The 24,963-nt window shown below is 44.6% G+C and overlaps 1 protein-coding gene across 1 annotated transcript in view; it reads left to right on the plus strand.

Annotated features, from left to right (window-relative positions):
• The first annotated feature begins 16,100 nt into the window (after positions 1–16,100).
• The window catches only part of TSPAN19 (tetraspanin 19), a 232,643-nt gene continuing 223,780 nt past the window's right edge, over positions 16,101–24,963 (plus strand). The window contains exon 1 of the mRNA XM_085652962.1: positions 16,101–16,364. The gene's annotated coding sequence lies outside the window, so the exon portion shown is untranslated. The remainder of the gene's footprint in view (positions 16,365–24,963) is intronic.

A 24,963-nucleotide genomic window follows, 5' to 3' on the forward strand; every position in this document is an offset into this window, starting at 1 on the left:
CCATTGAAATAGGAGGAATTTAATCTCTTGCTTGAATACACCATATTCCCAATTCGTTTTCATGTCTTGGGTGATGGTATTCATTCCATGAAAACACTTCTGGTGAAGGTTTGTTTCAGAATGTATATGTTCTTGAAGATTGGGTGTTCTGGACTCATGGTGTTAGTGACTCACAGGTTTCAGGGAATGTGAGGACGAAGTTCCAGAATGCAGAGCTTCATGTACTTTGCAGGTCAGCTTAAAGTGGCACCTGACTTCTATAAGAAGCTAGTAGAAGGTGATCAAAATTGGTATGATGACCTTGGTCCCCAATTTCTAGCATATGTTCAACTACTTTATTCTGACCTCTCGGCCTCGGTGCAGGTGGCGGGACATAGATCCTACCCCTTTCCCATTCATAGAGGCACACTGCAGGGTTGTTGTCTGTCCCCATTGTTATTTGCCCTAGCCATAGAGCCCTTGGCCATCTGGATGCGAGAAGACCCGTTGATTCGAGGGTTTGAATGGTCACATGAGTATTCCGATAGAATTGCACTGTATGCTGATGATGTCCTGTTGTTTATGACAGACCCTTGGTTCTCCGGTCCTCGTATGCTTCAGATACTTCGGGTGTTCGAGGAGACGTCCAGCCTGGGCGGCAACCCTTCTACATCTGTGCTCTACATAGTTTGTGGTGACCAGGGCCCTAGGGCCTGGGTCGCACAGCTCACCCACGTCATGGAGGGACTTAAATATCAATCAATTAGAGGTTTATAAAGTGCGCTATTCAGCTGTGAAGGTCTCAAGGTGCTGGGGGGAGGGGCAGGTGGGGGAGCAGCTGCTGATAGTCGATATCTAGGGATCCTCATTTAATCAAGTCCTACGATACAATAGTTGCACAACATTACCCCACTTCTTCCTGCAGTTCGGGAGGAAACAAACATCTGGTCACACCTTCCCTTGTCAATATATGGCCGGTCAGCCATTTTCAAGATGGTTTCATTGCCTCGAATATTGTATCGGCTGCAGAACTTCCCTCATACTGTTCCCCGCTCTTGGTTCAGCCAAATAAAGGCCATTCTTAATAAGTTCTTATGGTCGGACGGTGCGATCCGCGTTGCATTAACCACATGCACACAGTCAACCTATTGTGGAGGCATTGCTGCTGCAGATATACACGCATACTCCTCTGCACCCCAGCTCTTAGTTATCAATGAGTGGTGGTACAGTTCACAAGTTGACCCAGCCTATGCTGTAGAATTGCTTGCCATGGAGGGTACTCCCTTACAAAAACTTTTGTATAGAAAAACCAATTTAGATACCCTCTCTCCAGCCAGCAAAACAGCCATACAACTATGGCGCTCCACGGTTAAAGCCATAGGATGGATGGGAGACCTGACACAGACGACCCCTTTGTGGCAAGGCACATACATACGCGCTGTTTCTTCACTTAAAGGCTTTCATAAATGTGTCCTTCTTGGAATCTCCACATTAGTTGACATCATGCAGGGATGCACGCTGAAATCCTTTCAACAAATCTAGTCAGAGTTTTAGTTACATAGATCACAGTTCCACAAATATCTCCAACTGCGACATGCTCTAACACCCCACATTCGTTTATTGGAAGAACTACCTGAGTTCCATCCCCTAGAGGGACGTTTGGTAATAGGAGATCAGGGAGTGCACAAGATTAGACACATTTATCAAACCCTGTTCACACACACACGAAATACACTACATAAGACCAGAGAGGCTTGGGAGATCAACATCCCTACAATTACTGATGATGACTGGGCGAGGCCCTAGCCAGCCCCCGGAATGCAGCAGTCTCCACAAGATACAGTCTCATCCAGTTTAAATATCTCCACCGTGCATACTATACCCGATTTCGTTTGTGGAAAATGAGGGTCATTCAGTCCCCTCATTGCCTCCGCTGCGGAGACGCCAAAGGCACATTCTTACACACGGTTTGGTGCTGTGTAGTGCTGCAGCCATTCTGGCGGAGGATTGCGTCCTGCCTCGGTGAGGTCTTGGCCTGGACCATTCCACACAACCCCAAGCTATTATTACTCCATAGTACAGAAGAAATTGGCGACAATCGCCATAAGCAACATTTGCTGTTCCCAGGCCTAACCCTGGCCAAAAGGGACATTGCCCAGCTGTGGAAGGCAGTGACTCCACCAAGTATTGAGAATTGGAAAAAAGCCATGCATAAATGCATGGGCGCTGAAATCGTAGGCTTCCAGGCATGGGGTTGCCTGCAAAAACATAGAAAGATTTTGTCCGGCTGGGTGTCATACAGAAGGATAGACCTACCCCGTTATTACGCCATGATCCCCCATAGATCCCCCAATATAACATACGATTCATTAATGAGCTACATACTAGTAATTGCAAGCATCTCTACATGAATATCAAACTGCAAGCGGTGGTGGGTACTTGGTGGGCCTGGTGTTCTATTTGTAGGCCAGATGTTTGACTGGCTGAATTGTTAATATTATTTCAGAATTGGTACTTTCTGCATCGATTGTCATATGTATTAGCATCAGGCCCTGACCCATTTGTACCTTTAAAATCAAATAAAATTTGTTATGAAAATTAAATTGGTATGATGTGTTCATTTCATCTAGTTCCTGAGACTAATGTTAGAGCTTTCGTGGGTGGGGCAGCTATAGTTTAGGGATGCTATCCAGTAGAACCATAATTGATTCAAGATCGTAGAACAGATCATGCCACAGATTTGAGATATACTTGAGAAATTAAGGGCTTGATTCCTTTGAGGAATTTGTTCTAGTATTGTGTGGCTTTGTACAGGAGTTTGTGAACTCAGAAGTTTTACGTTTTTTTGGGAGTCATCCAAAGACATTTGGCAATTCGATGTTGGATGGTTTGTAGTCGAACGGGTCGACATTATTAAGCCAAGTTTGGACTATAATGGGCCTGTGTTTGGGAAGATCAAGAGGAATCCTTTTTTGACAGAATTTACTCTTACATCATAGATGGACATCCAAGAATAGATTTTGTTCTGAGTTGTGGCAAAGAGGGCTGTGTTTCATGGGATTAGACTTTGTAGGTAGACATGGATGTCAGTACAGAGGTGGGAGAAGAGTTTCCAATGCACCAAGCAGTTTGATGTTAAGGTTCAAGAGAGTGGGGGAAAGGCTATATCCCGATGGAACTCATTTTAGAATATGGTAGGGGAGAGAGAGCTGAATATTTTTATTTATTTGAAGAGCTGCGTTAGATAAGAGAAGAACCACCGAGAACTTGTTCACACAGTCCTTTTTTGGATGCAGGACTCTCCTTTGTCCAGGAGGCCGAATATATCATCAACGACTAGAAGGATAATCGATTCTGTGCTGTAGGTGGCCCTTAAACCTGACTGGGATTTGTCTGTAAGGTCAATTTCAATCATGTCTTTCTTGAGTTTGGAGTCTCTAGGACTTTGGCAAGAAGGAGTAGGTTGGATATGTTTCAAATATGTTTAGGTCCTCTGGGCCAGGACCCTGTATTTTCAGAAAAGATGCCTGACCCTGTTTGGGGGGCCATAGGGAAAGCAGAAGCTACTAGGGCCTAACTGCTGTGGTTTCAGTCGTTGCCTCTGGTGTCCTGGTGTCTGTCCTACTATAGGTCTGCAACTGGGCCAAGTATACACTTTCTGCACTTGACTGTCATGGTAGCAAAGGCTTCTCAGGTAGGGAGTTTAAGTGGTAGGGACTCAGAATGCTAACTATCAAACACCAGACACAATCATTAATTATCCAGCCAGTGCTTTTCTTTTAGAAACAAGACCAAACAACCAAAACAAGCTAATACAGATAAAAATAAAATCTCACCACAAGATTGTACTCTACATGTGCTACTGGAGTTATCTACAAGGAAATCAGTGGATTTGATTAAATAGCAGGAGCAAGATCACTATGAGTGAAGAAGAACAACTTCCCTGGTATGTCAGTTTTTGTTTCCTTTACTCTCTTTAAGCAAGTCTATTGTTAAAGCATGGAATCCAAATAAGTCTGTAGTAAAGCTCATAGTCAATGTTCAGTTGAGGCAATTGTTTTACCTGAAAAGTTGGGCGCTTGTTCGTCCTATGTGTACGCATGCAGGAAGAGTCACATATGTTAGCAGACATGGTTACTGCGTGCCTCTGTCTCTTCATGCTGTGCTGGGGAAGTTGGCTCCAGTCAGCTGGGTCCTGGCACACCCAAAGGTTGGCACCCATCCTGTGGTCCCCGGTGCAGGTCCTCAGACTTAGGGCCTTATTACAACTACGGTGGTCCATAGGACCACTGTAGTTGTGGTGGTGGTCAGATAACCACTGCACTGTGGGACCATCTGCAGTATTATAACTGCAGCAGTTGTACCGCCACAACACACCGGATCAAGGATCAAGGATACCACTGGGCTGGCAGTCTTTCACTGGAAAGAATATGTGGGTGGTGCCACAGCCGGCCCCGCCGAGCATATTTTGAGTTTCCTCACCATCCTCCTTTTTATGGCAGTGAGATCACCATGAAAAGTGTGTCAGGAAACTTGCCTCTGTGCACCGGGGTGCATGCAGGGGGGAACATGGTTCACCCCCATATGTCTGCCGCCCCAGTTCTAACAAGAAAAGAAATGCACGCCATGGTGCATTTCTTTCTACACTGGAATGTGCTTCCATGGTCCCACAACGCTGCTTTTCTAAGGCTCGCATATGAGCCTTCGAAAGGCACTGCCGTGGGATCCGCCAAAGCACTGCCTGCCAGACCAGGAAGTAAGTCCTATTCTAATGGGTGGAGTGACAACTTGTTTGGCAGTCTCGCAGTGGGGCGCTGGCATGGCAGCCCGCTTTGAGAGCGCCAAACTCGTGATTAGGCCCTTAGTGTGTAGAAGGTAGAGTCAGTACAACTTTGTTGGCCTCCTCTGTTGGCGGTAAAAACACTTGTGGAGGCCAAAAGACCTTCTGGCAGATTCTGGTTAATGTCCCACAAACACCCCATTCTCTTGTTACACCTATTCCAGGCTGAGAAGCTGTACTAAGGCTTCTTTAGAGAGTCAACTCCTGTGGGAACAGACACCCTTCTGCTCCTTCTCAGTAGGTCAGAGAGGCTCCCATGTCACAGGCGGACCTACAGCTCTTTCTGCAAGATGCCAAGACTTCATATGATAGCACCTTACCGCTGGTAGACTAGCTGACAGACACCAACCATGGTTCTCAGCAGTTCTTCCAGTAGTGTTCAGAGCACTCCCTTGCTTGGCTTGAATAACGTAGAACTAGATCCAAATGGGGTAAATTGGGTACCGCCTTAGGAACTGGTCTGGAGTGGTTCCTTTTCATATTTCATGTTTTATGTATCTCCCTGTCATAACAGGTGGTGACAATGCTGGCTCTGTTCAGAAGGGCCCACTAAATGAGCAGAATAATGTGAGAAACCCCAGCACATGGTTGTTATCAGACTTCCTGAAGTAGCAGTCAGGGAGAGGCAAAAGGGACAGGCCCTGTCTAGGAATGTCCATCTTAACAATGGAGGGGCATATTCTTAAGGATCTATCGCCAAGTTATCGGCACTTTATTGCAGCCAAAGTCACGATAAATGTATCGCCCCATTCACAAGCTGGTGCCAACAGCCCATATCACCAGTTTACCTGCGATGGCAGTCACAAAAAACATTGCCACAGATGACCCCGGCATGTAATGCTAATAATATGCAGTGTAGACGTTCCCGTTCAAAAAGCCGCGACAACACCACTCCACAACGTTCTCAATGACCAGCCAGATCGGCGCTAAGATCACAAAACATGCTAAAAGGCGCGTTAGCAGCAGGATTTTAACACCTGCTCTTACCTGGTGTAAAGTCAGATGACAACCGGCACCAGACAAGGGAGCACAGCCCATAGCCACACATGAAGAACAACAGATGCCCTGGAGCAACTGATCATGCAGCCCGGAGTCCCAATAGGGCAACAACACCTACCGCCACCACCCCCAGGACCTCCTCCCCCCCAGGGCCCTACCTCGGGCACCCTCCCCCTTTGGACAAAGATATTGCACATCAACTCTACGAAATCATGAACCAAACAATTTGCCTGAAGTCGCACAATCGCAACACCTAACATACATGTGTGGTCAGAAAAAGGGAAATTATACATTAATCTCATAATATCCAAAAAATATGTTTATTACCGAATAAATCCCAAAAAACTATTCTGAAGAGTGATTGCGGGTCTTCTCAGGACATTCTGTAAGTCACAGCCTGTAAGACAGAAATCTAAATAAGAAGTCGTGAGAGAGAGAGAGAGAGAGAGGGAGGGAGAGAGGGAGAGAGAGAGAGAGAGAGTGAGAGAGGGAGCGAGAAAGAGAGGGTGAGAGGGAGAAAGAAAGAGAGAGAGATAGAGGGAGAGAGAGTGAGAGAAAGAGAGGGAGAGAGAGAAAGAGAGAGTGAGAGAGGGAGAGAGTAAGACAGGGAGAGAGAAAGAGAGAGAGAGAGAGGGAGAGAGAGAGGGAGAGAGAGAGGGGGAGAGAACCAGCGGACCCAGGCTTCACTGCTCACCTGCTGCCACCGGTGTGTCTCCAACCACTTGCCGGTATACACTGCAGTCCCCCAAGTCCCTTATCTGAAACAGTTTCCAGAGACATGAATGGCAGAGTCCATACAGTTGCACACGCCATCATCGCCTGCCCGCCCCTGCGCAACCAGGCCTCACTGCTCACCTTCCGCCACCGGCGTGTCTCCAACAGGGCACACCACGTGCCGGTGGGAGCTCCATGCCCGGGGCCCGGGACCATGGCACCCTCCACATGCACACCCGTTCAGCTCTTGAGGTGCCACTAACTCAGTGAACCGCGAGGCAACGCCATGTGGCAGGAGGCCCTCACTGCCCTCTGGCTCAGGCCTACACTGCGGTCCAGCAGGGCTCACACTAATCCTTACCAGTCCGGGCCACCAGGACGGCACATCATCGCAAGATGCACACCTGCTCAGCACTTTAGGTGCTCCTACCTCAGTGCACCGCAAGACACCGTCCCGTGGCGGTGTGCCTGTGCCTGCTGCAGTGTGTCCGGTGCCACCAAGTCTGTGCACCGCTATCCATGGACCCTTCATGATTGAGTCTCGTGGTCTGGACGCCATCATGTCACTCCCAGCACTGGACAATGTGAGGTGGCAGGGCCCTAGGCCTTCATGAATAAATGATAACCACACGGAGACACCCAATTAGAGAGTGGAAATGGCGTCCAGCACATGCACCAGACCCTTTTTATTGGCAGGGTCACATGTCCTGTGACGCCTATGCTGGATGGGTGTGGTGTGGGTGTAAACCAGCCGTGAGGGAGTGGCTGTAGCATGCTGACAACTAGCCTGTTAGCAGCAGATCCCTACAGGGAAGACCTGGGACATGTAGCGTTGTCGTCCACCCCGTGAGCGTTAGCGGAGTGGGCTGTCCCGGAGTATGCCAGTCCAGCGTAAGGGTGTGAACAATGACCCCAGGGCTCTGGGTGTGGTTCCGTCCAGGGCTGGACAAGGAAGTAACTAATGCGTGTGTCTCCGTGGTAGTGTCGGCGCCACCCGGACCGCAATCGGCAATGTGTCACTCTGTGACCCAAGTCCCACAACATGAGCAACATGGACGTAAGGGGGAATCACTGACCTTACATTCATCCATACTTTCCCACTTGAAAGATCATAGACATGACACATCTGTGTGAATATGAATGTTTATTGCACATTCAGTGGAGTGTTGCAGCTGGAGCAGTACAGGGCCATGCAAACCCCACTTTACATTGTTGGCCTGTGGAGGGCCAGCCAGAGTCCTTAAGGGAATGACAAGTACATCAGAAGAGGAGGAGTTCAGTCCGCTGTCTGATAGGTTTGTCATTGGTGACCAAACAGAATATGGCAGTCCATGTCGAGGTCCAAGGTAAGTGTCGCAGAGTGCATCGGGGGTCAGTGGAAAGTGATGATGCAGAGGGCAGAACCAAGCAGAAACAGGACGCATTGCGGAGATAAATGCTACGCGTCCTTCTGACCACGAAGGCAGATTCATCCGCATTTTTGTCCTCTGCTGTTACATGTGCCTCACATGTGGGTGGTGGTGTTCTGTCTCCAGCACTGTGTGGCAGTGACATCTCAGGGGCCGGAGATGTAGATGGGGTGGTAGCAGCAGCATGCATCAGCGCCAGGCCTTGTGGCAGCATTGCCATGAGGAGGGTCTTTAGGGCATTGAGGGACCCAGCTACCTCTCGCTGGTGTGCAGCCGTGGCAGCCGCTCTTTCCGCCTGCGTCCGCTCCATGTTCTCCATGATCCTCCGCATGTGTCCCAACTCCCAGGCGAGATCGCTGGAGGCACTCTGACTAGACAGTCATTCTTGTCGCAGAGTCAGGACTCTAGCGATGCCAGCCATGGTTTGTTCGGAGAGCATGGAGCGGACTCTGGGTGTCCATGTTGGGACTTAGACACCCACGTATGGTGTCTAGTTTGGCTGCCATGTGGTCGAACTCCACCTGCACCTGCACCTGTTCAGCCAGCTTCTCCTGTTACCCCAACACACGACGTTGAAAGGCCATGTAGTCGTCGTGAAGGTCCTGGGACGCAGCCGTGGTGGTGGGTGCTGCCTGCTGTGTGTTCTGTGCACGGGGTGGGTTCTCCTCGTAGCAGCTGGGCTGCCCTGCTCCTGGAAGTGGGCTGCGGAGGCACTCCACGAGCTGTTGGAGGGTGTCAGAGTCAAAGGCGTGGTGGTCCTCTTCGTCATCAGAGAAGAGAGGTTCGGCCTGCTCTGCAGGATGTGTTGGATTTCCCCCTGCAATGTGAAGGGGAGATGCAGTTTAACATTGTGTTCACATGTATGTTGACGTTTTGTACATGTTTACATTCAGACTGCATGACAGTGTACATTGTGACTGTTTGAGGGGAGCTGCCTATTTGATGCGGGACAGTGGACATTCCGACAACATCCCAGATGTATGTTTGTACTTGTACATTGTCAACTCACATTTCCCTGCAATGCCAAATGTGATTGGCCAGTTTCTACGCACTTGTGGCACCAGTTGTGTCCTCTGTTCTGTTGTGGACATGTTGCAGATTGTACCACATCATTGTCAATGTTGATGTGCTCTGCATGTAATGTGTGTGCCGTATTTTGGGGGAGTCGCCCCTGCAGCTCTGATTTAGCTGCCCCTTATCCCTTACATGCGTTGTGCCTCTGACTTCTGTGCTTATACAGTGCTTGGTGGGAGTTGGGGGTCTGGGGCATGGTTTGTCCGCAGATGTGCAATGCATAATTGTGCATGTGTGCCATTGTGCCCATCTCTCCCCGTCCCCCCAGTCCCTGGTCGTTACTCACCCTGTTGCTGTTGTGTCCGGTCATGTTGAGCAGTGTCCGGGCCCCCAACTCCTGCCACCGTCTCCCCACTGATGACTGTGGACACCATTTTCTCCATCTCGTCCAGCTCCTCCTGTGGCGCTGGACTCCCACCTCTAGTCTGCATTGCTGCCTTCCGGTTGTTTGCGAGTTTCTGCTTGGTTTTGACCTCTTCCATTGTCCTCTTCACCACTCCGACTGCATTCAGCTTGTCCACGATGGTCTGCCATATTCAATTTTTAGTTGCCAGTGACACAGTGGAGGTGACGAACAGTAGTTGATGGTGTTCCACCACCTCCGTTATCAGGATCCTGTTTTCCTGCGGACTGAACTGCTTCTTCCTACTCTTCTTGTTCTTGCCCTTCCCTGACCCCGAGGTCCCAGCCTGGTCCTCCGGGGGGCTTGTGGGGTTCTGGTTGTCCTCTGTACTTGCTCTGGCTACCTTCATTGTGCTTCCCTTTTGTTTGGCTTTTGTCTGTATGTTTTTTTTCTACTTTTATAGTGCATTTTCCCGCATGACGCGTGGGAATTGCAGGCCTGTGACTGGTTTTCGCTGATTTTTGTATCGCGATTGGCGTCATCAACTACTATTTTTCACATTTCTGAATCGCGTTTTTGCGGTGTCGTGTTGATTTTAACGCGTTCATTTGACGTGTTATTGTGAGACTATCGCATGGTACCGCTGTGTTGGGAATGCCACGTTAACACAGGGTTATTTTCCCACGATGTACACAGCTGCGTTAAGCTAATTTTGCGGTAGTTATCACACGTTCTTGAGAATATGCCCCAGAATCTGCTAAGTCACCTCGATTCCCCCATCCCTAACCCAATAGGCAGTGCTCAGGAAGGACTAATCATCAGTCGTCTGCTAAAAGTCTACATGAAATCTCTAAAGGCAACCCTATCTCTATCCTCTCACACTTCATTGTCTAGGGTAACACTCACCAGTCCAGAAATACAGGCAATACACTTCCACTATCTGGAGAGACTGTACCACAACCTCCATCCTGTGCCATGTTAAATCAAGAGCAACACCTGTTAGTCATGCAGGGGATATCCCTGCCCCACCTGTTTAACATGCAGGGTTTATTCCCGCCCAAACAAGGGGTGTGAACTGACCAATTTTGAGGCAGACAGGAAACGTTGTAAGGTACTCACTGATATGTTTGGTCCCACAGAGGGCTATGGAGCTACAGGTAGTTTTGAGGAGATGTGCAGACATGGATTTGTTGGACTTGGCCCCTTTCTGCAGAGTCATCCCCAGACTTTTTGCCTTCACTAATCCATTTTTGCTGAATTCGTTTTTGTTGGATTTAGGACTATGGGCACTTTAACACTACTAACCAGTGCTAAAGTGCTTGTGCTCTATACTGAAACCATGGTAGAATTGGCATATTTAATATTACTTGTAAGTCCCTAGTGAAGTGCCACTACCTGTGCCCAGGGCCTGTCAATTAAATGCTACTTGTGAGCCTGCAGCACTGATTGTGCCACCCACTTAAGTAGTACTTTAAACATTGCATAGCCTGTGTGTGCAGTTTTAAGCTGTCCTTTCAACCTAGCAAAATAAACCTTTTGCCAGGCCCAAACCTTCTTTTTTAATACATAGAAGTTACCCTTTGGGTAGGCCCTGAACAGCCGCAAAGGCAGGGTGCAGTGTATTTAGAAAGTTGAACATATACTTTTAAGTTTTACATGTCCTGGTAGTGAAAAACGCTTACATTTGTTTTTCACTACTGCAAGGCCAACCTCTCCAATAGAATAACATTGGAATTACCTTATTATATTTTATAAGTGTAATTTCCAAATAGGAATAGGTAACTCTTTCATGTTTAGTGACTCTGGAATTGCAACTTAAAATCCTAACTTATGGTTAAGTTGGATTTTAAATTTCAGTTCTGAAAATGCCACTTTTAGAACATTTTTGAACAAGAAAGGCTTGGGTCCTTACACTACCTGGCCTAGACCACTATAATATCATGTAACAATCACAGTGTCCAGATAGGCTCTTTTTGCTGAATCATTCAAACAAGACTTTGGACTTGTATTCCAGAGCCCGAGTGTTTTATTTCACTTCTTTTTCACTCCTTTATGAACCAAGATTACACATTATTCTCATGTCATCTTGTCATCTTGTCGGGCAACACTGTTTTTTTGTAAACGTCACATTTCATGGATAACAATTTCATATTTCAAAAAATATATATACATAACTACTTAAAATGCAACACAAAAAGGTGCAATACACAATAGAGAATACAGTACATAAGTGAACTTCAAAATGCAAATACTAGTAACCAGTCCTTATTTACATCTACACTTGGCAGACACTCAAAGTTTCTCATAAAGGCTTCTGCCTTTGGTCCTGCCCGTTTCTAGTGCTTAGGAAATGATAATTTCAAAGTGTGTAGTCCTTACGGGGAAAGGGGAAGATGTAGGTTATTCCCACGTGGCACACCCAATTGTCTTATCCCAAATTGGATAAGACAATTAGATGTGCCACGACAAAAGGCAGAAGCCTTCATGAGAAATGTTGAGTGTCCGCCAAGTGTAGATGTAAATAAGGACTGGTTAATTGAATTTGTATTTGTATTTTTTTGAAATAGCTAATCTGGTAGACTGCTGCTCTGAATGAACTGCTGCCCTGCTGTGCTGATCTGCTGCCTGCTGCCCTCTTTCCTGGGTGAGGAGGACTGGACCTGCATCTCTTGAACCCAAAGTGACTCCAAGGGCTAGTTGGCTGGTCTACTGATCTGAAACCTCAGGGGCACAACTGGCTTCCATCAACCTTGCACCTGCACCTGGACTCTGCCATCTGTGAGTACACCATGCCAAGTGGTGCTACCCCAGGCCTGGCTTCTTGGAAGTGGTCCTAAGGTGCTTTGCCAGCCTCTGTGGATCCAGGGGAACCTCCGCATCTCCTATGCTACACGGCGCAACCCTGCCCAGAACTGACGCATCTCTGTCCCTGCGTGGATTAAAGCTGTATTAAAGACCTGCTTTGCCGCCACAGTCCATCAGAATCAGCACTGCAAAACACATCCCCAGTGCAGGCCCTCGCATCCCGCCATCGATGGCAGCCTTGAGGACAAAGCAGGACTCCGCATTGGGGCCTTGCACCTCTTCAGAACAGACACATCGCCCTGACTACTCACCTCATCCTTGTGCCGGACTTCGCAATGCAATCACCGTCAATAGGATCCTCAACGATGACAGAGGCTCTCACATTGTATCCTTGCTGCATCTCGAACCCCTGCATCACTTCAGCTGCGCAACAAATCTTTGACATGGATCCTCGCAACTCTCTGCAAACCAGGATTTAAAGCAGTCTGTTCAGGAGGCCTAACTGTGTCCCTGTAGCTGGTCCATACTCCATCTCAGTCAACCAGAAGTTGTGAATTTGTCTCGGTCAGGAACGACAAGATATTCACTGTGGTCGCTTCACGCCTTTTGGCGCTATTTTCACTAACATCTTTAACATTGAATATCTCAGGTGCTACTAATTGGACCTTTGCCATTTTTCTCTTGTTTTATTTATAAAAAATTACTCTATTTTTCTAAACCTGTTATGAGATCCTTTTGAGTGGTGGTTTCACTTTATTGTTGTTTGAAGTGTTAAACAGATATTTACACATTGCCTCTAAGTTAAGCCTGACTGTTCTGTGCCGATCTACAAGAGTGTTGAGCACAGGTTAATTTAGGGTTGGCTTGTGCCTCACCCTGACAAGGATTGTGGTTTCTGCTAGGCCAGGGTTTCACCCCTGTCAACCAGTAACTCAAAGATTCTTGAGCGGAAGCCTCAGTACCTATGGCTGATTTGTGTGTGTCCTATTGAGCTCTTGGTACCAAGTTGACTTTACTACTCTGATTTGATAATCTTCCCTTCTGTTATTTCCCTGAGCTTTTCAGCAGTGTTGTCAGTAAGTTCAAGGGGTTCAGCTTATGAAATCACACATCCCCCTACCAATAATACATTACTTCACCCAACTGTGATCCATTGCACATGTGCTGCCAGGTAATATAACTCAAAGTCTAAGGCTGCCATGCCCCCTTCTTTCTCCAGCAGATGCAATTTTGTTAAAGCAAGATGGCACCATCCTGTACCCCCAGACAAGGTTAATCAACATTCGCCAGAACAGCCAATCCCTATTGTTACTGTGAGTGTGTGAAAATAGTATAGTAATCATGGTAAACTGAAACTTTGTGACAGTGCAACCATACAAACACTGTAAAAGCTGGCTTTTCCAAACATTTGTGCTGCTTCTCATGGCTCGGAGTGCAGATCAGGTGTTTCCCTATATTAGGTCTTATTCAGTTCTGTATATTTGGACTCCATTTTTGTATCATGGTGTCTCTTTCTCATTTCAACTCTGCTGGTTATGATAGGGCACTCAATTTCTGCACCTCACTGTCACTCTGGGAAGATTTTTGTCTTGCTCCAGTTCACTTTTAACCCCGACACTTCCCCTAACTCTCGCAGAATTTCAATTGCCCCCTCTAGGTTCTGCTTGCCTAACCTGTATACACATCAGTGTGGCAGCTGCACACAGTGAAATATGTGTTTTGCCTCCTGTCATAATACCTCTGTAAATTCCTCTAGTTCTAACTCTTACTGCCAGCAGTTCTACTACAACTGAAAAAAGTAGTGGGGATAGTGGGCATCCCTGCCTACTACTCTTGCCAATATTCTACTGCCTGCATATCATTTAGCCAGTGCCGACTATGGCTTTCGGGTGTGTGTAAAGTAAATGAGTTCATCCAAATATCCATCTCTTAGAGCTATTTGTTCCATTACTTCTTATAAAAATTCCCCAATGACTTGTGGCTACAGCGTCATGTTAAATAAGTGTTTTGGCAATTCGTCCTGGTATGCATCTTGGTCAGTGTTAGAGACATAAGCATTTATCAGTGCTATATCTTTGTCTTCAAGTGTGCCACACATAAATAAATATCACCCCTTTACAATCTTTGATTGAACTGAAAAGGAACCCCCTGGTCTGACCCAAGTCAACATTTCCATAGCAGAGGTCAAACACTGTGTGAAGTGCACCAACTTTTTATCTGCCATAACCTGCCTCCCTACAAGGGCCAAGTCAACCCCAACCACTGTTCCAATCCTGTCATGTCTCTCAGCATGTATGCCTTCCTTATCAAATGTGATATCTGCTAACTTACAACTTTTTACCAACTTACTACTGCCCAAACTGTTGAGCAACTGCTCTCTGTCCAAACTTTGGAAACCATTAACATTGCACTCATATCCCATTCTCATTTCTGGCTACCTCTGGGATAAGGTTGGGGTGCCTTGTGCCAGTGGTGTCCGCCGAACCTCAAATTTTATCACTTCTGGGCCCCAACAGCACCTTTGAAGGGTTTTGTACGTATCGCTAACCACAAGAAAGTATGGTGCCAATAAAAATATATGTGCGCAGGACCAGGAGTCGGGTCGAGTACTACCTACTACAGGTCCCGTGGGACCGTTCAAACCAGGGAGGCCATCCTTAATGGAAGAGGATGCCTCCCATACATAATAGATTCATGCTTCATCATCGGCATCCTCTTCCCACCCTGATATGATGGCGCTACCCGAGCAGACTCAACCTCCACGAAAACTTGGTGGTAGGAGGGAGTTCTTACATAAAACTACAGGACAACACCAGGATCCAGTTGAATTAAAAATACCTATGGGTTCCTCGGTTGTCAACCTTTAATCGTGCGGACCCTAAGTATACTAAAAACCGATCGAGTGATGGAAATCATAGAGTACAATGACTTAAGTCCATCTCAAACGGGTTTTGTACGTATGGCAATCACATGACAAGACCCTCTTTGTCTATGCAGGGAACCTCCTCTGTCTCTCCACATTCATATCAGTTCGTCGTCGATGCCAGGGATGTCTGTTTGCCAGAGGATATCCTATTCCGAGTTCCCTGATACTGCTGTTGCAGGAACCTGCAGTTGATGCATTTCTTGACCTTACTCGGCCTTCCCTTCCTGTGGTCCGCTTAGCATTGCTGCAGTCATGACTGCCTGGTCCTTTTCCCGTTTGAATTGAGTTTTCCATAGTCTGCTTCTTTCCCCTCGTCACCATTTCCAGGCCTCTATGCTGGAGTGAGCATTGTTTTTTTTTCTGCCCGGTGTGGAGTTCTATCCAGTACCAGCCCGCTTTCTTGATCCAATAACATCTGCCCCTCCTGCAGCCATAACTGTGCCAGATGCCATCATTTGGGTTACCAGTTGTAAAATGTAGGTCCGCCAGGAGGTTGGCACTCCTTTCCTGTCAGGATTGATACATTGGCAGGGCCCAGTTGTCCTGGAGCTCAGTGTTAAGTGGCTGCCACCATGCTTGTCGTGGTCCCTCCCCACGTGGCACCCACTATGAGCTAAACCTTTGCAACTGTCCCCTCTAAGATGAGGACCAGATGGTGAGAAACAGGATCTTAATTGGGACTTCCGATATTGACCCTACAGTGAAAGTTTGTTCCTATATCACTAGCAACTTCTGTAGATTGTGAGGGAATCTTCCTTATTGTTGGCCTATATATTCATGCATTGGTTTGGCCTCCTATATTACTTGGTGTGTTTTATGTACCTCGGCTTGGGGCTCCCGTAAAAAATAACCTGTCTGCAAAGTTTTAACACCGTGTAATGATAGTCCTCCCCTAAAGGCTCTTGGCTTTTACACATGCTTTTCACACTAAAGAAGTCTAGCCTACTGTCTTTGTCGTAACTTTGGCAATGTTAATCCGGACTTAAAAATGCACCATGTGCCAAAACGTACAGATTCTTGGCTGCTGATCTCTACAGTACACACCCTCGAGATGTGTTCAGACCTAACTGTTCTACCCGAGGAGGAAGTGTTTGTTGATCTTTGCACTTTAGAGCCACTGCAGGCCGGTAGCTGTGTTTACGTGACAACACACCGCGCGTCTTAAACGGCCACAATTCAATTAAGAAATGGGTCTCAGGGAAAAAAAACTATTCACTGAATTTTCATAAAAGGAAGGATCGAACATCTGTAACTCTGAGAGAGCTGCCAATGCGGGTAAGAATTGCAAACGCTGATTGATATCTATAACGCGCATTGCCCGTGGAGGCCAGTATAAAGTGAACGTGTGTAGGAGATTTAGAAATTTACGTAAACGCATAGCGCAGAATGGGCATTCCTCTACATGGCAGAACCACATTTAAGATACATTTCGGCGTATTTCTTTGTAAAGCTTTAGATAAACCTCACAGGTCACAGCACACCAAGGGGCTGATTTATAAAGATGAACAACTTCTGTGATGAGTCTCCCGTTTTATTTCGCGCGACAGTTTTTCCTGCCTTAAACCGAGAGATTGGCTTTTTATTGCTTTTGTATTCAGTAGCCTCCTAGGACAACACAGTCTCCAGGGGTTTGCTCGTGCTGCGGAGCCCCAGCATTTTACTGTAATACTTTTAGAAGATAGCTCTGCTGTCCTTCTGATGGACACACGCCAGGATATGAGTTGTGTCTGTTCACCACAGGCAGGAACCTTTTATGAAGTGTGGCTTCTTTTGCATTTACATTTGCATCGTCAATAGTACTTGTATTCATTTTATACTTAAAGATAATTGTATATAAAGTCCCTGTTTTAATGGACATGTTGTTGTGATATTATGCAAACACAGGAGAACATCTTCTTAGATATCCTGCTTGTAAAACTCGTCTCGCAGATGCACAATCCTCCCACTGTAAAGACCCACCCTTGGCAGCAACAGACGCTGAGATCCCCCAACGCCTTAGAAAACTCGACCAGAAAGTGTTTTACCTCATTCATGGAGAAAATATGCTAATTCCCAAAAAGTGAATGTACATTGTGTATAATCGAAGGTAATTCGCCTGCATTTATGCCCCGATGTCTAACCAAATGACGATTCGCGCCACAGTCACACTCTTTAGAACATTTTCTTTAATCTCTACTCCAGGTAAAATGAAGTTCAATTGGAGACGATCTAGTTCACTTTCCAAGTCTTTTTGGAAATACCTTAATTTGGGTCTCTCCTAATGCTTGCATTCAATGCATGTGGCATCCTGGGCTGCTGACCCCCACAGCCATTCCTCTGTTTCAGACAATTGACAGGCATGTTGCATAACGAGATTCGGTTGCCCCGGGTGAACTCCATATTTTATTACTGGTGGTTTATCAGTGACTTTATGGATAGAGCGTGTGTTGATACTGGTGTACTTATGCAGGATTGATGGTGCCTTAACTATTGTGTCACCCGAGAGGACGCCTTACAGTATTACTGCTGACCTAACAGTACAATTAATAGAACAATTGATGGACAGAATGCAGAACAATTTCGTACATTCACCCCAGTACAGAGATCTGAGCCTAAATCCTTTGTTTTTTTGCTCCCCATGCCATTTCAGTTTGACCCCAGCCATATGCAAATCAGTTTTGACTTTGCTCCCTATGGTAACAGTCCAGCCTGAATTGCCAAGGTCAGGTCCTCCACGGAGTGGAAACAAGCATCCTAGAACCGGTTTCGGGGTTTCACCCCTCATCAGTCAGGCTAGCTTTACTCCAGTGGCATGGAGAGCACAGGACCCACGACTGGGCATACCCGTCCCACTCGGAGTGACAAATGCAAAAGGAACATTTGATGGACAGAATGCAGAACAATGTCATACATTCACCCCAGTACAACGATCTGGGCCTAAATCCATCGTTTTTTTGCAAGCCACGCCATTGCAGTTTAAACCCAGCCATATGCAAATCAGTCTTGACCCTGCTCCCTATGAGAACAATCCAACCCGAACTGCCAGGCCAGGTCCTCCCTGGACTGGAAACAAGCATCCTGGGACTGGTTTTGGGGGTAACACCAAAAGCATGGCAGACCTGGTCTAGAAAAACAAACAATAGCCCTTGCATAGAGCAATAAGACTCATTGAATGTCAAGGCCATAGTACTGTCGCTTTGGGGATTACTTGCGATAAAACAAGAAATTAATACAGTGCATGTGAAACAAACATGGCTCCTGCTCAGCATTCATCTCTGCCTTTAGTACATTAACCTCACTGGCAGGAGCACTGAAGGCACATGCAAGGCAGACGGGTATCTGTAAATGAGGTATGCAGAACTCCACCCATGGCGCATAGGCTAGAGGCTCCACTGACCTGACCAGCTGGCAGGCTGTCCAACAGGCTGTCCACCACACTTGAAATGGGCCCATTAGTCATTAGAAAGATGTATTCTTGCTGTCGGTCTTAATACATAATGAATACATAACTAGTACATGTGCAGGACATTGTCATAACCGAAATATATGTGTTACCTTCTCCATGCCTATTTGGGTTATGAGATTTGATTTCACAGTGTATGTTGAAAATGTGGCTAACAGTGTCAGTCAAAGTCAAAGTACTTTTATTTCGATAAATGAATATCATAAAAAGACATAGGAACAATACAATACAAATTCATAAAGAAACATTATTTCATTAAGACGACTCAATCATTAAAAATGTTAAAAAAGAGGTCAGTCAAAATAAAACCATCTATTTACATTCACCTAAAAATTTCATTTATATACAACAATCCCCCAAGACACGAGATCCTGCTAACAATATTAGTGATGTCACCATTATAAATTGATATTTGTCTGATTATTGGGTAACTTACTTTTCTTGATCCTAACAGCCCCGACCAGGAAGCTAGCTACAGGGTACATAATCCTAGGTGTCTGTAAAAGCTGTAAAAACATGATTGCAGGTTTAACTTGAATAAACCCTGCCTCCCTTAAAATGGGAAGCAAATATTTCTTTCTCGGCGCTGTGTAATGGTCACAGAACATCAAAAAATGCGTAGTGTCCTGTATCGAAAAATTATCACATTTACACGGGCTAGCGTTTTCTGGGATACACCAGGTTGGAAAATGTCCGAGTATTAGATGGATCATGTTAAACCTGAAACGGGTTAAAAGGAACCGGTGAAAAGGTAGGTTTACTGTAATTAAATAGGGTTCGGTACCTATGTGAGTACTCAAAATAATGCTACTCCGAACCGAGGGTTTCTCCAATTCAACTCTTTCCCTTTCTGAGCTTAATAACTCGCCCATCATCCCCTTAATAAGACCAATATCTTTAGCAGTAATCCGTTCCGGAGAAGAAAAAAGTTCCAATCTCCCTAACTTAACAAAACAATTTTTAATGTAAGCTAGCCACGGTATATTTATAGCTCTATCCAACTGCAAACAGTCTTTTAAAATGATGTGGTTGAGGGGAATTTCTTGATTCAGCCAGGTTTTTAACCAGGCCACCACCGGAGCTACTCTAATCAGGTCTAATCAGGTCTGTGATGTAACCTATTCCAAGTTCTGTATGGACAATATATGTGGGAGAGGACTGCGGTACAGAGAGTACCGATCTCAAAAATTTATTTTCAGTAATCTGTATACTCTCAGAGTTGCAATTGCCCCATATAGCACTTCCATATGTGGCAACATCAAGACCCTGCTCCCTATGAGAACAATCCAACCCGAACTGCCAGGCCAGGTCCTCCCTGGACTGGAAACAAGCATCCTGGGACTGGTTTTGGGGGTAACACCAAAAGCATGGCAGACCTGGTCTAGAAAAACAAACAATAGCCCTTGCATACAGCAATAAGACTCATTGAATGTCAAGGCCATAGTACTGTCGCTTTGGGGATTACTTGCGATAAAACAAGAAATTAATACAGTGCATGTGAAACAAACATGGCTCCTGCTCAGCATTCATCTCTGCCTTTAGTACATTAACCTCACTGGCAGGAGCACTGAAGGCACATGCAAGGCAGACGGGTGTCTCTAAATGAGGTATGCAGAACTCCACCCATGGCGCATAGGCTAGAGGCTCCACTGACCTGACCAGCTGGCAGGCTGTCCAACAGGCTGTCCACCACTCTTGAAATGGGCCCATTAGTCATTAGAAAGATGTATTCTTGCTGTCGGTCTTAATACATAATGAATACATAACTAGTACATGTGCAGGACATTGTCATAACCGAAATATATGTGTTACCTTCTCCATGCCTATTTGGGTTATGAGATTTGATTTCACAGTGTATGTTGAAAATGTGGCTAACAGTGTTCCCATTAGTTTTCCAAACCCACACATAGTTCATAATAAGCAATTCTTTCATGACATGCAATTTAGTTTTCCGATTTCTTCTTACTGTGTTTAAGAAGCTTTATTAAAATGAATTAAAGGCAAGGTACAATATCAAAATAGAAGATTAGAGAAAAAACTACAAAAAGGAAAAATAGCAATTATATATGAAAAAACACACAATGAAAAAACTTTATACTGTAGGTGTCAATACAGAGATAGACAAATGAGTACCATATTACAATAGCATTTTTGGGATTTTATATAAAATAAGGAAGGAAAAAGGAGAGAAAGAGATAGAAATAAAGAGTGAGAGAGGGAGAAGAGGAAGATATTGAGGATCAGCAAACTTATCAGTTACTCTAATAAAATCTATCTGACAAGCACCAGAATGAAGATTTGAAACACAATATATCAACAATAAATATATACATTACAAGAACAGTTAAAACAAAATTTCATGGTGGTTGAAAGATAAAATTACAGTCCTTAGTATGTGCTGCAGATGATGAAAGGTAATTAGTGAGTGGAGACCAAAAGGCTTCTTTTCGAATTAATTGGCGAAGTGTTGACAGAAGCACTATCAAGCCTGTGGTGATAACATATGAGATTCCACCAAGCAGAAAAGGAAACTTTGGAGGAGTCCTTCCAATTAGATGTAATTACTTGAAAAGCAATGGCAATTAACAAATCAAAAAATAAACTCAACTTACGAGCACCCAACCAGTGTATGGAGTTACTACCCAAAAATATAGAATATACGTCAAAGGGGAAGTTTGTGTCGCAAATGTCAGATATTGATTTTCAAACATTAGTCCAAAAGGTGAAAATATTTGGACAAAGGAAGAATGAATGCATATATGAGCCAAGAGAGTTTCTGCAAGACCAACAATTAGGAGATAGGTCAGAACCAAATTTGGAGACAGATATGGGGGTAAGGAATAGTCTTCGATAGAAATAATACAGAGTTTGTGTAATACTAGCATTAGCAGAAGTATGATGCAGTCTCTCCCAGATGCAATGCCATGTAAGTGTAGAAAAAATACTTTGACGGTCCCTTTCCCATGGAAGTTAAATTTTACACTTGGGACGGGTGGGAGGAGAGAAATGTAGGTGCTTATATATTTGGGAAGCTCGGACAGACATGGAGGTAGGCAACGGCACACACGGGGGATCCAGAGAGGAAGAGGGAGCTACATGGATGAGAGAAAACTGCTGATCTAGAATCATTCTTAGGGATTCAAATTTAAGGCGGGAGGTAGCAGGTAAACCAAACTTAGATTGAAATTCAAAACCAGAGAAACATTGCATATTCTGCATGAGGTGTTTGACTTGTAAAATTCCCTTAGCGACCCAATCCTTCCACAAAATAGTCCGATTAGAGATCTCAATGGACCTATTGTGCCATAAAGAAGAGTCCAGGAATATTTGGAGAGGAGATAAAAAAATTTTTACGAACCGGGTAAAAAGTCGATATAAGCTGCGAAATAGTGGGAAGGCTAAATGATCGAGGAGAACGAGAAAAATTGTCTAGTGAGGAAAAAGGAATTGGATGAATGGCGGACTCTTCCAATTTTTACCAAACCGAAACAGGGGGATCGTCTATGGAGGAAAAATATGGCAGAGCTTGACGAATTAAAAAAGAAGCGAAAGTTTGGAAAATTAACTCCTCCCCTATCCTTAGGAGCAGACAAAGCAGATAAAGATATGCGAGCCTTCCGATTGTTCCAAAGAAATTTACTCAGAATGCCGTTAAGAGATTTAAAAAATGTCAATGGGAGATGAACTGATGAAATAGACAGATAGAAGTTAATAACTGGAAGCATCATCATTTTGGATGTGTCTAACCTGCCCCACCAAGACAAGAATAAAGGAGACCATTTTTCTGCCATGCTAGAGACCTTTAATATAACATCATCTATATTAAGCTGAACAGTTCTAGCAATTGAAGAGGAATATTTGATTCCCAAACATGTAATATAATTGGTGTTCCATTTAAATTCAGTCCCATCAAACATACTTCGTAAACAATACTTGTTAAGTGGAAGGACCTCGGATTTAGAGAAATTTAACTTATATCCAGACTAGCTAGCATATGACAATAAAAGATCAGTGAAGGCAGGTAGAGAAGTGGCGGGATCGGATAAATATATTAAAATATCATCTGCGTAGGCCGTGAACTTGATTTCCAATGATTTAAGAGTAAATCCTCAAACAGTAGGGGAATGTCTAAGGGAGTGGAGAAAAGGTTCAAGAGAAGGAATACAAAGCAAAGGTGAAAGTGGACAGCCTTGGCGGGTGCCTCTCTGAAGAGTAAAGTAAGGTGATTGAAAACAAAGACTGACGTAGTGGGAGATGAATATAACAGATTAATAAGGGATATGATACCAGGGTCAAAACCATGCCATTTGAGTGCACGCATGATAAAAAGCCAATGAATACGGTCAAAAGCCTTCTCCGCGTCCAGAGTAATCATCGCAACAGGGGAGAAGCACTAAGAGGCAAGGTGAATAATATCTAAAAAAATTATGTTATTATCCTCTAGCATTCTGCCTTTGACAGAGCCTGTCTGCTCATAACCAATCAAGTCAGGAATAACTTTATTAATATGGATAGCCAGAACCTTCGCAAAGATCTTGCAATCTAAATTAATTAAAGCAATAGGGCCATAATTAGCACAAGAAGAAGGGTCCTTGTCCTTTTTAGGAATAAGGTAGATCATGGCTTCAAAAAAAGAGCCACATGCCTCTTTACGCAAAATGAAATTTTGGAATAAAGATAGAAAATGAGGAAGGAGAAGTGGAGAGTAGCAAGAGTAAAACTCGGCCGTGAATCCAGGGGGATTTCTCTTTAGGCAGTAGAGCTAGAGCTGCTTTAATTTCAGAAAGAGACAAGTCTTTGTCTAATATAGAGCAATCAGGAGCAGGAGAAGAGCGAGGGGGTAAAGCTTCAAAAAAGAATCCAGGGCCTCTTCGGAGGGAGAAGATTCAGGGGTGTACAAATTCTTACAAAAATCTGTTAAACAATTTAATATATCCTTGTCTAGCAAGTGGTTGACACCTTGATCATCAATGATGTTAGTTATTTTGGAACTATGAGATTTCACCTTCAGGTAGTTCGCAAGCATTTTGCCAGCCCTATTTCGGCCACCATAAAATTTGAATTGACTTTAAGTAGACCCCAGAAGCCTCCTCTGTCAATTTTTTATTAAAACACAGTTTGGCTCGAATTAGTTTTTTAAGTTAATCCTCAGTGTTAGAGGAGAAATAAGCATGTTCCAATTGCTTAATAGAGGCTAACAAGGAAGCTGAATCTAATGCTTTGTTTCTTTTTTGCTGCAACAAAATCAATAATGAAACCTCTGGCAGCAGCCATGAAGGCTTCCCAAACAATGTGAAAAGAGATATCCGGGGTAATGTTCCTAGGAAAGAAGTCCAGCAAAATTCCATGAAACACTCCAAGAAGCTGGGATCTTTAAGTAGGAAATAGTTAAAACACCATCTGCGAGGTTTAGATGATTCAGAAGGAAGGTCAAGATTAATGAGGACAGGGGCATGATCAGAAATGAGAATGGACCCAATTTCTGCATTAATTAGGTTAGGAAGAAGTGGGGGACTTAAAAAGATGTAGTCAATTCTTGATGAGGAGTTATGAGTAGGGGAGAAGAAAGTGAATTCTAAGGCATCTGGTTGAAATATCCTGCTAGCATCTACCAATCCCCTCGATTGAATCGTGTGTAGGAATGTTTTTTGCATTTTATTGGGAATATACCTAGCAGTAGATTTTCTGTCCGTGAAAGGATCCATGACCTGATTACAGTTCACAGCCACTAATAAGTTAGCATCAGATCAGGAACGAAGTGTGTGGGACATGGATTGCCAAAATTGGGAATCAACACCAGTAGGGCCATATATGTTAAGAAGAGAGATAGGGGAACCATTTATGGTGAGATGCAAAAGAAGCCATCTACCATCAGCATCCCTCTCCTCCCCCCCTTAGAATGAGAGAAAGGGACCTATGAAATAAAGTCACGACTCCATTCCTCCTATCCCTAGCTGGGCAACAGTATACCTGGCCTATCAATTGCTTTTTGAGAGAGTTGATATCAGTTTCGTTAAGGTGAGTCTCTTGAAGCATTGCAATCTTACAGTTTAGCCTAGATAAATGTGTAAGTACTCTCTGCTTCTTAATATGATTACGTAGACCCTTCACAGTGCATGAAACTATACAAACATTATCCGTCATATGAGCAAGAGAAGAGCATTAAATGTAACAAATACATTATAAAACATTGGTAAGTATTAATAAAATGAATGAAAGCATGCAATAACTGATACAATAATAGATAAAGTGATTTGCAAGAAGCTAAATAATGTAAGCCAATAGGAAAGAAGATTACAAATTAGTGCTGTGTCAGATAAACAAGAAAAATGAAAATATCCCAAAATGCTGACAGAGATGAGAAAACTCAGATAAGGGAAAACAAAAGGAGGAAAAAGAGAGAAGAAGAGGTAAAGAAAAGAAAAGAAAGAA

This window comes from Triturus cristatus, chromosome 4_1 (assembly GCF_964204655.1).
Source record: "Triturus cristatus chromosome 4_1, aTriCri1.1, whole genome shotgun sequence".
Lineage (NCBI taxonomy): Eukaryota > Metazoa > Chordata > Amphibia > Caudata > Salamandridae > Triturus > Triturus cristatus.